The sequence below is a fragment of the Oreochromis aureus genome, linkage group 1 (assembly GCF_013358895.1).
Source record: "Oreochromis aureus strain Israel breed Guangdong linkage group 1, ZZ_aureus, whole genome shotgun sequence".
NCBI classification, from domain to species: Eukaryota; Metazoa; Chordata; class Actinopteri; order Cichliformes; family Cichlidae; genus Oreochromis; species Oreochromis aureus.
In genome coordinates, this window is record NC_052942.1 from 39,272,822 (window position 1) to 39,285,830 (window position 13,009).

Consider the following 13,009-nt stretch of genomic DNA (forward strand, 5'->3'; position numbering starts at 1 on the left):
CCGGCCAGACCCCGAGAAGCTGGAGAGTGAGGGGACAGAGCAGGAAAAAGAAAACACTCTCCAGGAATGTACCAACACACAAACATGGCGTCCGCCCAGGCCCTCCGCTCTCTTCCACTGTTATTCTTTACAAGATGTTTTGGGCTCTGCTCTGCTCGCCCGGCCCGACGCAAACCACAGAATTTCTGATATTTCTCTGCGTCCACCCCCCACCGCTACCCCCACCACCTCTGCCCCCCCCAGCTGCGGAGCCTCTGGGAATGTTTTGTGCAAACACAGCTATGCAGGGCTCGGACGGTGGTCCGCTACATAAAGAGTGGTGAGCATGGCTACAAGGACCGCTGGCCCCCGTCAGCCCTCAGGGGCCTCATCAGCACCGACCGACCAGTGTTGTGCCCCCCGAGGCGGGGGGGGGGGCATGTTGTTCCAGTCCGGTCCTGTCCACTCTGATGGATGGGGGAGCATTTCGCTCCGCGTTCCAGCTTTCCTTATGATCTGTGTTTCTTTTGAAAGGTTCACAATTACATAGCCTACAGTACTTATACAAATGTCTTTAGCACAGAATCACGTATAATTTACACCAAATGGGTTTTTGACATTGGAGCTTCCCAGAGCGATCGAGGCCAAGCTCATTCTACGTGCTGCATCCATTCTTGGTGCGACGCAGATAGCAGGGCATCAAAATCTGCAGTTCAAACTTTACCCTGATCAAAGAGGTAAATAAGAGTGAATAACAGCCTCATAACACTTAGTCAGCGACACTGATGTTATCTAAAAAGACTCATCTGCAGCTCAGCGGCAGCTGTGACGTAAATAGGTTTCAGTAATCGATACAACCTGGTCCTGCAGGGACCACCAAGATGCAGATGGCATGTAGACCAACAGCCAGATCTCTGCTGGGGAGTGCCAAGGTCGAGGGTGTGGTGGGGTTCTTCAGTCACCAAGCATCATATGACCTTCTGCATCTAATGGCAGTAACCGGTTTTAGGAATCCCTCCTAATGCCTGAACCGTTCTTCCAGAAACATGCTGGATTATGTTCAGAGGAGAGGGTTATATCGTGATTAATATATCTCTGTCAGGACTTTGAAGCTACTAAGCAGCTCTTCGTGTAGATAAGCAGCTCTGTCACTCTCATCAAAACACTGTGTGTTGGGTATTAAGACACATCACACAGAGTTTCTAAACAGCGTCGCCTCTAAACATTTCTTCAGTTTCAGTTTTCGAGGAGAAACCAGACTGAAATGATTCAGAGTGATGATCACCGAACAGATCAACAGCTCATTTACCCTTCCCCAGAAGAACCGTGGAGGCTTGTGTATGACTGCTCCGTGTGTTTGTGTGTGTTTGTGTGTGTGTGTGTGTGTGTGCAGACAATCTAATTGGAGACAGGTGAATAATTGGTGGATTAAGGCACCACCCTGCGTCTGGATTGGCTGGGCGTGGAGGAATGAAGTTAAGTGTGATTACCTGCTCATTACACACATAAATACCCCCACAGTGTGTTTAGGCTTATCTGCGGTCGAGCTGCATTACGACTGATTCCTGCTGATTCCCATGTCAGACTGTCAGACAGTCACTAGGCAACGCAACAACAAGCAGTGTTTGAGGACATCGACTGCATCGGTCGGGATCACGTCGACTCTCAGAGGACATTAAACGAGAACAAATTCTGGAAGTTAAAGCACCTTTCCTTTAACATTAAAGAGGCAGAAACCCTGAGTCTGGTTTTCATCACAACTTGAACTCTCGTTGGTGCATTAAGAAGAATTGGGGGCTCCTCTGTCATCTTTATCTACATCTGTAGTAATGACTGAAAACCTTGATTTGCGTCTTAGAAAGTGAGGAAGAGTCCTGCCTGGGGTCAACAGTTCGCCCATACAGCTTTTACAGCAAAAACTATAAAAGTGAATGAAGACTGAAACAAGAATAAGCATAAAGAGTTCAGGGGGACATATATCTCTATTAGTGCATGACGGCTTTCAGTCTTTACTGGTGACGTTGAAATTTCCATGTCTGTGAGTATGTGAGATCCTAGTTGGGAGGAATCGAAGCCCCCGTGTTTATGCATGCATCCTCCAGAAATGCAGATTGTATGAAAAAACTATAATATGTATAGGTACTTGTTTACAGCCACTCGTGTCTGCAAGCTTTTATAATTCCAGCCTCTAAGAAGGAGAATTTCTTTTAATGTTGATGTAATGATTTCATCTTTCTTACAGCCTGACGCTCTGTTAGCAAATTATAAGTTTAGCTGGTTAAGCATAAAATTGAATGTGCAAAACTTCCAATCTGTGCAGAGACAACACCTCAAACACTGCATGCACAGTCATCATCCTTCAGCGTTATCACTGCTTGCATGGTAACTACATTGTTAATAGTAATGCACACATGTATATATTATTCATAGGCAATAAACAGAGCTTTCTGGCTTCAAATTTCCACCTGGATGAGGCCTTTCTTTGGGGACATTGTATGTTCTCCTTGTGCTCTGGTTGCCTATCACCAAGGTCAGGTCAGGTCAGGTCAGGTTAGTGTCTGTGAATGGTTGTCTGTCTGTCTGCGGTGCCCAGATCATGCCTCTCTTCCAGCCAAGCTCTGGGCCCAAGATAAATGTCAGTTTATTCAGCGCTTCAATGCCCATGTGTATCCATAGGCAACAAGGACATCCAAGGTAGCTTCCTGTTCCTATAGTTGCCATCTCATGCCCACTTTGGGAATTAGGGGTCCTCCATCCAACCAAGTGTGGGCATCTTTGTGTAACTGTAATGTAAAAGCCACACATGCTCCTCCTCCCACAGGTGTTGGGTATATGGTGTGACTGCCTGATCACTGAAGGCGTTTCTGCTGGCATATCACGGCGGCTCTTTCCAGGGTTTGCTTCAAAGTTGATAGTTGTAACAGTTACAGTAAACTGAATAGGTGCAGCTTGATATTAAGAAACCAGATGTTTTGCATCATATTGAAACAGCTGATGCTTGATGTCGGTCTCTGGCTCTTGATTTTAGCACATGATACTGATCAGGTACATATATTTCCATTTTTTCCAGCGGCTGTGGTCAAACTCTGATTCTGTTTATTGTGTCTGTGTTGCTAGTATGTCTGAGCTTGGATTTCTCTTATTCTCAGGCCAACTTTGTCCACTTTTTGCTCAAGGTCTCTGATGAAGACTCAAATAAATTGTGACAGAGGAGAATTAAATTGTAACTGTGACTAAACAAAGTTGTGAAAAATATCTTAAATTTGACTCAAACTAAATTATTATCAGGTGCCGCAATAAAAACAGCTCTCTTTAGGGCTGAAATGTTTTGTAAAATTTTTCCTCTGCATGAATGCTACATGACGGAACTGCTGTCTATGAGCATCCTACACAGCAGTTTTCACTCAGCCAAACCCCAGGAAGTAAACTGTAAACTCCTCATGTCTTGAAGTGGAGAACAAGAACAACAATTGAGTCTGGAGCCCAAGAGACAGATGGGATGTGGAATCAAGGAATGTTTCCTTTTTCATCCCTGTTTTCACCCAGAGGACAGTGCAGACATAAATACACACAAACAACACTGAAAAATGATTTTTTAGAAATCCTCACAGAAACTGGCCTGGCGACGAAACTCAACAACATCCGGATGGAACTTTTAGTCTAACGGCAGCACTGAGCTCTGAGAATGCTGCTGCTAAGCTAGGCTATTAAGCCTTTAGCTTAGCTTAGCAAAATGATCACAAAAAATCTTAAAGTTTTTAGGGTATATTAGCTAACACAAGTCTGTCTGATGTTCATAATCTAGTTGGAAATAGAAATAAAATACATATAATTTTTTTCAATTCTGTATTATTTATATAGCGCTAAATCACAACAGCCTCAAGCTGCTTTATACTGATGAGTAAAGACTTTACAATAATAAGATAATTGACCTCTGTGGGAGTAGAGTTTAGGCGGCTTCTCTGCACTGTGTCGGCACACAGGAATTATACCCTTAAACTTAGTCATGGCGTGTTGTCAAAAAGACATCTGTAATTACATTTATTCCCCAATGCTGTGTAATCTATTACTGTAAATTTAAATTGTTATTAAGAAATTATGAGACAAAAGAATGTTTTCAGGGTACGAGGTTTGTACTTAGCAGCTATCAGAGTTGAGCTATTTGTTCGGAGAAACTTGCAATTGATGCTCAGAATTGGACCTTGTGACTTATCGTTTACTCTAGTTTTTAAGCATTTAGCACGTACAGAAGAAGGTAAACAGCAACAAACAGGATTTGACAACATTTTGTGGTAGTTTTGTCAGCTTGTGACTTTTTTATGTCTACTTATGATGATTTTGTGCAGATAGATAACCTATGATGGGCTATTCCTTTTGTCAGGATGGCAGATTCAAAGCCATCCATCCCTCAAAACGTCAAAGACTGTGAATGTATGATTATCTTTTTGCCTGCTTGAGTTTTTCTTTTATTACATTAAACTGCAAAAAAGCAAAAAAATTCAAGTTTTTAATTTCATAAAGGGGCTCCTTGTGCAGGAAACCTGATTGGCAGCAGACTAAATCATCCTTGTATTATGAGACATTAAAGATGCAGCATCATTCGCCTTCTACTCAGACCCACTGCACATGATAGAGCCATCAGCTGTTCTGCGGCTGCCACATTTTTATCTCTACGACTGTCAGCTGCTATCATGGAGACTGAGCCCAACATTTCAGAAACGTTTGATTCCCTCTGTGGCCTGAATACAAACAGAATCTGCAATGAAATACGAGTCGCAGACAATGTAAATAAATAAAAACATTTAAAACACATCACAGAGAACAGAGATCTGCACAACATTCAGGAAAACATTTGTAGGTTTGTGAAACCCTCCCTCTACCCCAGAATCACATGCTTCAGTCTGTTTGAGCCCCACAGAGACACACAATCCTATTACACACAGACAAATATACTTTAGTGTCACAGTAATAATGCTGAGTTCCCCACACGCAGACACACACACCGCAGTTTCATTTATCACACACCCACACACCCTTCGACATGACAGGACAGGATCGGCTGCAGAGCTCGTCACTGATAGACTCACCTTTCATCACGCTCGCTGATTACAATAATACACAATGAAACAATACCTGCACGTCACCGTCAACGCTCCGGGCAGCAGAGCGGCTCTGACTCAGAAGAAATGTTTTACAAAAATTAGCTTGTTTGTTATGATGTGAAATTTGTTTTTACTCAATTATCGACAGTTAAGTAGCCCAAGGGTCCAGTGAGTCAACTGACAACCATATTCCATAGGTGTGCTGTTAGCAGTGGAGCTATTTGTTAGCTCTGATGCTAACAGACTGCTTTGAAATGCTAGAGAAGAAGTTGTTTGTTCATCAGTAGCATGAAAGGAAAACTGAAATTAAGCTAAATTAAGAGTTCAGATACAAACAACATGTTTGTGATGGAGAAACAAAGATAAAAAAAATGTTTAGAGACACAAGATGCCAGATTACAAAAGACAATATCACAGATTTTTTATATACACACAAACAACAGATAGATAGAACAGAGAACATGATTTATTCACAATGTAAAGGTTCTGTCCAAATTGGAATAAGTTGTATCCAGACATCCGATTCAGCAGAAGGTGGTTTAATTGTAGATGTGCATGGGGCTTATACAGCCAGTATCAAGAATCTTAGACTTGGTCTGTTGAGAGTTATGCTGAAAAGCCAGTGTTAAAGAGCGTTATGGCCCGGGGGACAGAAGACCTCCTTAGACGGTCAGTGGTGCAGGACAATGATGGTAGTCTGTTACTAAACACGCTGCTCTGCCTCAGGATAAACTGCTCTCAGGATGTTATCCATGAACGATAGCAATTTATGGAGCGTTCTCTTCTCTGCCACTGATGTAAGGAGCTTCTGTTCCATGCCAACCACAGAGCCTGCTGTCCTAACCAGTGTCAAGGGGTGAAAAATGTACAAAGTAATACAAAACAAAATGAATGACAACAAAGTTCAAGTTCTTTGTTTTTTAAATTCACCCGAATTTCACTGTATTTCTAGTTAAATTAGAAATCATTATAAGGATTTTGGATCATCGAATAAAAGAAGAAAAGAGCACAAAGTGAAACAAAATAACAAGAAAGCAAGAACTATTTAAAAAGTGCCATTTCCAAATAGCTGTAAGGCAGTATAAATACAACAGAACTGTAGAGGAGAGCCACTGTCCTTGTCTCTCCTCAGTGACTTCCAATCAAATGTAGTAGTAATTTTAATATGTTATTATAATATCATGCAAAGCTTTATTTAGCAGGGCTGTTGAAACTTCCAGTCGGTGTCTCTGATCATCTCATCAAGCCTGTTGAATGCCTTTCTTCTGCATTTCTTTCAGTTTATTCTGGGTAAGTGGGTTTCATTTTTCCCTAGGATTCACGTCTATCGCTACAAAAGTACATATGTCGACAAATGCTTGGATATGTGTTTAAAAAGTACTTTACAAATTTAATAAGTTATCCAAAAGTTTTTCTTTAACTGCTGTGAGTTGAGCTTTTTTTAGCACAACAGGTGATATTGAGACTAGAAAGCGTTGTACTTTGACTCCATTGATCTGTTCAGTGCTGGCAGGAAGCTTCTGGGCTAAGTCTTTAGATAGATGAAGGTATCAGGATGTATCAGTGTGGATCAGCGTGGATTAGTCCCAGACAGATAATGAGGGGAGTTGGTTGATCACCGTTAACGCGGCACTCAGTCTCTTCACCGCACATCAAAACAGACACACATTCCTCACATGCTTATGAATGACAGCCACTGGAGGCGGAGAATAAACACCACGCTCTGTGTATGTTTACCCGAGTGTGTGTGCGTGCGTGTCATACATCCACGCATTACCTGACGATACCTGAGGGGTGGGCGGAGCTGAGGGACGGGGGCGTAAACACACCCTTCCACACCACATTTACATTCCTGACTTAGTCACCAAGGCATGTGTGATGTACGCTGACACAAACGTTTGAACTTCTACCTTCCTGAGGATCCTCAGTGTGGACTCATCACCAAGGCCGTCCCCTAGAAGAAGGCCCTCTGTCTCAAAGTAAGAATTACAAAGTGCCCTAACGTGACTGGTCTGAATTCATGCCACATAAACAAAGTTAAACTTATTAATGCAATGTATACCCACTTTCCACAAAAGTCCCTACTTCTCAGAAAAAGGCTCCACATGTTATTGGTTTGAGCATCTGGCCTCACTTTCCACAAATATCCCCACTTGTCAACAGCGTGCCCTCCTTCCAACACTGTCCTGACATTTCAATGTTCAGACTTTTCAGAAAATGTCCTCACAAAGGTCCCCACTTAACCAAAACTGTTGCCAGATTAAAAGAATTGTCTTCAATTTTCAAAAATGTCCCCAAGCTTTGCAAATCCCCCACTTAACAAAAACCCTTCAAACCTTCCTGATAAGTCCCAGCTGTTGGTTGTAATCCCCGGTTTTCAAAAAGTCCTTCAAATTTCAAAAATGTTTGCCCACTTTTGAAGTAGGTCCCTGCTCATCACAGGCGTCCTCACTTTTCCCGAAAGTATCCCAAATAAACATCAAATGTCATCGAGTAACAAAGTTCCCTTCCTAAAAGATTTCCCCCACTTTCCAAATATGCAAACTTTTTCAACCTTGTTGAAAAACCATGGAACCATCTGTAGTCCTCAGTTTATGAAAACATGTTTCTCAAATAATCACACTGCCGTAAGAATATGTAATAATCTTCCACATATGGAAAAAAGTCTGTTTTTTCTTTGCTGAATTTGAAATGTTTTACTCTTATATGTTGGGAAATTCTCAAATTCAGAATAAATAGAAATCCTTCATTCCATATAAATCTTATATGTCGTTTCATTGGGAGGATGTTTGGGCATATTGTGGTAATATTCTGGTTCAAAAGCTTCTATAAGCACAGAGGAAGAGGCACACACTGCGGCACACTCTGCTCACATGGATGCTCTCGCTCATCTACATGTATACCAACGATACCTGCCCCCACCCCCATTACACCCCCTCCACTTCCTTAGGAACATACATACACACTCAGTGTAGGCTTTAACTGGTTCACAGTAAGTAACAGATGTAAAGGAATATTGGGCTTGGTTATGCATTCTCCACATGTCCCACCTGTGGGTGTGTAGAGGTCAAAGTTCAGCAGTGGGAATGTTAACCTAACCAGTTTTTGTTAGCTCCAGCCAATCAGGATAAAGACAGCAACCACAAACACTCCTGTCATGTGGCATGTTGGAGTTGAAATCCTCCTCCATGTCTCAGTGTGATCTCTACTGTTTGCATGCAGTAGTTTGTGAGTCCTGAGGCAGAACTGGACCAGTTTCAGGTCAGAACTGTGAGAGTCTGGTGAGTGTCAGCAGGACCGACAAGTGCAGCATCAGTGGAACCTATTAAAGCTCTGTGAAACCCACATTAACTGCATTTTTTTCTGCAATTCGAACTCTGGGATTCTTCCTTTAAAATAAAAACAAGGAAGATAAAATGGACTTTGTGTCTGAATTCTTGTCCTGTGTAGTCGGCTGCCGTGAGGTCATCTCTGGTACATTTCACTCATGCACACCATGAGAATAAGTGTCTTGTTGTCTTTGTGTGAATGAGGATGATATCTGCTGGGGAGGTCAGGCTGGGGGATGAGGAGGAGGAGGCGCTGGCTTTGCATGAACTCAGTCTCATGATGTTCGGGCTGGATTTGCTCCAACGTCTACTTCTTCTTTCAGGAAGTCCCCTGATGAAACACCAGAACACTCTGAGCTCTGAGGCTGAATGACTGACGCAGAACAACACGGCTTCATTAAGCTATCAGGGCAGAGACACAGTTCAATGATGCGACTCACCTCACACGGGTACAAACTTCTGGGTCCCAGAAGCCATTTTCTTTAAAGAGCTTGACACAAACCAGAATCTGACATAATGCTCCATTACATGCAAATGTAAAGTTCCTGAAAAACAGAAGGATGCTATTCTTCAGCCATCAAATTCACAGCAAAGAATTCAGTTGCACGTTGTACTTCTGTTCCCCAGCACAAAAACATATTTGTGCACAAAAAAGCAAAAAGCAAAGGAAGAATCAGCACACCACAGATGACTTTAAATCAAACAGCATATGACTGAGACACAGCTCTAATGTAACAGATTTTAAAAAGTATTAACTATTTAGGAGCAATTTTATACTTAGTCCCTCATCATATTCAAAGGCTCAAAAGTAATTGGAAAGTCGAGCAGTTTCATAGCAAGTTGAGGTGTTTCCTCATTATTTCCTGAGAAAAAGCAGATAAAAAATCCTGAGTTGATTCTAAGTTTTGGTAACATGCGATCCAAAGACTTGATTCAAGTAAATGAGGCCATCGTCAGACTGACAAGCTGAAATAAATCAGAGAGATAAAAAATTTAGGAGTGGCCAAAACAACGGTCTGCCTAATGTATTCCTTCTTTTTCAGCTCAGCAACACTGAAAGGCCTGGAAGATCGCAGAAGACAACTAAAGTGGACGACACTTTAGAATTCTCTTTGTGCTTAAGAAAAGTGCTTCGAACCAAATCAAGAATGCTCTCTCAAGAGACACTTCCACTGGCAACAAAGCACAAATCACTGGTTGCACTCGAGAACAAGATGGCAAATTAGACTCTGAGAGAGGGTACTTTTATTGTAAGACAAAGACAAAATGAGCTCATTTCTCTGCGTCTCGTGTAGTTTCTGCGATTTTTTTCCCATCTTTTTCCAGCAGGTGTGTATTGAAACAATAATTCAGATGTGCGGTTAGACTCCATAAACAGACCACCCCGCTCGACTAATTTCGTAGGTTAACTGCAGGCGTTAAATTAACGGGTACCTGCGTAGTTATAGATTTGTTTTTCCGGGAGGAGCAAAATTAAGAAATGTGAGACTGAGCAACAAAAAGTCTGTATGGATTTGAAGTATTACGTTTGGTTGGTGCACCCAGCAGGGTGGACCCCTGGTGGGGCATAGAGCCATGAATATGAATGAGTGAATGAATGATTCATTAATGGAAAATGAACACTTTTAATGCAATAGCACAGAGCTTTATGTCGCTAAAATTCTTCTCCTCATTTCTTCTCCTTAAAGAGAGAAAACCCCGGCACTACACAAGTCCCAGCAAACATAAATGTACCAGGCTGGAAACATAACACAGAGAAATGTTAAATGTTTATCTTTCTATTCAAGCAAAGCTAAACTTAAAGAGTTTCACACACTCTTACTAAAGTGAACATAAGCCACAACAATATAAGGAAGTATAAAGCAAAAGCTCTCAGCTCTAAAAACAGTTTTACAACATTCTGCTTCAGAGTTGTGTTTTTAGTTCATGTTTTTCACTGACCTGGTCTCTCACTGGCCAACTTTCTGCTTATTTTGCAGCATTTTACTGCATTTGTGGTAAAGACCTCTCTGGTTTTCATTCTCTTCCTCTCTGCTCCTTCTTTCTGTTGTCTGAGCCTTGGCAGCAGGGCGAAGGCTGTAACGTGCAAACATGTCTCAAGAAAATGCGATCAAGTCATTTTTGGATCATTTTGACATCTCCCTCAACTCATTCTCAGTCAGGGTTGGATTAAAAATGCACAAGTTGTTTTCATTTTCTTTAGTTTTTTTGCATCTCTTCTTTTATTGTGCATCTTTTTCAGACACACTTTGCAGGTCAGTTTGGAAATTTACATTTGTTGCGTGTTATCACTAGAAAAAGAAGTTCAAATCAGATCGTCCTCAGTCGAGGAAGTGAATTTAAACTATCCCTGGCTGCTTTCTAGCCCCCAGGAGTTTCTGTGCAACTGCTGGCCCCCAGTCGGGCCCCGGGGGCCTCTGGTTTGAGAAGCCGTTCCTCGTGTTGGCCTGTGACAGCCTGTTATTTCCAGCACTGACAGAGCTAAAACCGACCACCCCCCCGCCGCCTGGTAATCTCCTAGAATTCCAATAATTTGTGCCGTTGCGGCCTGTCATCAGTCGCCAGCGTCGCGCCGCAGACTGGTTGGTCCGGCTCGGCGCGGACATGGATGCTGAGCGTATTGTTCTTTGTATTTACTCAGAACTGCAGCTCTCACAGTCTCTGTGTGGCCAAACTGCGGCTGCCTCCAGTAAAGAGGCAGAAAGGGGCTAAAAATAGTTTTTCTGTAAAAATAGTGGAGCCGGTTTCTGTTCGGAGGCTCCACTGAAACCAGAGGTGCTGTTTGAGTTGGAGCAGAGTGTGGGATCGCTGCGTCTCTCTCTCTCTCTCTCTCTCTCTCTCGCTCTGGACGTCTTCCTCACACGCCCACATCTGTGTGTGTGTGTGTTTGTGTGTGTGCGGATTGTCTTTCTATGTTTTTGTGGAAACATTTTCCCTGAAACCATCACTGTGAACACATTTTGGCCGGTCCTCAGAGCTTCAAATCATCGTGTCACATTATGTCAACCAAGGTTCTCACAACCTCAGAAAGAGCAGTGTGCAGGAGTCTACATGTAGAATCATCTGTGTGTGTGTGTGTGTGTGTGTGTGTGTGTGTGTGTAGTGATAGTTGAGTGCAACATGCGGATTCATTCACAGAGGTGCATCTAAATGTGTTTGTATATGTCACTTTCCTTTTTTAAACAGACATGAAATATGAAAGTTTAGAATATGAACCGTTAAGAACAGCTAATCATTCAGAGAGGCTCACTACATCCAGCAGAATCCTGAAACAGCTGCTCAGCGCAGATTTTTTAATAGTGATGTTGTTGATGATTAACCGTGAAGGATTTTTGTGTCATAAATTACAAAACCCCAAAACATGAAAAGAGGATATTGTTTTTTTTATTTGTGGGAATCTAACGAGGAAACAAACGAGCATCATTAAGAAGGAAAAATGATTCAGCCATGAAGAAATGTCTGTCAGCGCTGAGTCTGCTACCTCCGTGTTGTTGCCACACTTTAAAACTCCACTTGGGCCTGAGCGAGTGTCGTCAGCAGGTGGGCGTCAGGGTCCGTGCAAACATCCAGAAAGGCCAGAAGGAAGCTGAAAGAAAGAAAAAGTGCAGCGGCCCGTCACGTTTGTTTGTCTTTCCATCAGACTTTGTAAATGCTCTCAGGATATAAAGACACTGACAACACTCTTTACTTCTTGAAACGACTAAAATGAGCCCGTCTGTCTCAGACGTATGTGAGTGTTTCTGCAAGTTTATTTGTAAGCAACGCGTTCTCAGCCCATGTAATCTAATGCTGCTTTGTCAGATGCATATCTTCATTATGTGCACACATGCATGAGCTGCAGTCATATCAGCTACTCACAGATAACAGTAGCATTTTGCAGAAAGGTAAAATCCGCATTGGGAAGTCAGAAAGGTGGCACAGAAGTCATTTGCAGGTTTATCAGTGAGGATATCTTGGTTCGCACCCCACTGGGGACCTGGTGTTTGTTTAGGTTTTCTTCTACCCCCGCTGATAGGTTCAGGAGCCAAAAACTGCTTGGGTATGTTTAGGAAAAGATTGAAGCATTGGTTAAAACACAATATTAATCACCAGGAGACACCAAAAGACGGCAACCCAGGGGTTTTGATATAAAGGCACCAGCTGGACCCCTGCAGTGAGAAGAGTCTCGTCTGAGTTTCCTTTACAGAGTTTGAGTTCTCACATCACATTTTCTTACGATGTCATTGAGCAGTCAGGCAGGTCTATCCCTGCGGGATCTCTAGAACAGCTTTAATACTACAACAGTAGCATCAGCAGAACAAATACAACACCTGTAAATCAGCCCGTTTTTTTTCTCAGAGCATCAAACGTGCAGGATTTCCTTTGGCATGTTTCATGGTCAGAGGTCAGCTCGCCACATATGGAGGCTTCTTAAACATCTCTTGGCGTTGCATTTAAAAGCACCGAGCAAGCACAATTTTGTGTCCACAGTTAATTTTGTGAAGGAGCGTAATTTTATCCTAAACTATAATGTTTTCCTGGACCTAACCAGTGAGTGAAAGAAAAAGCACACAAAGCTTCCAACCAGGGCAAGAACTGTAGTCCAATGGCTGACTAAAT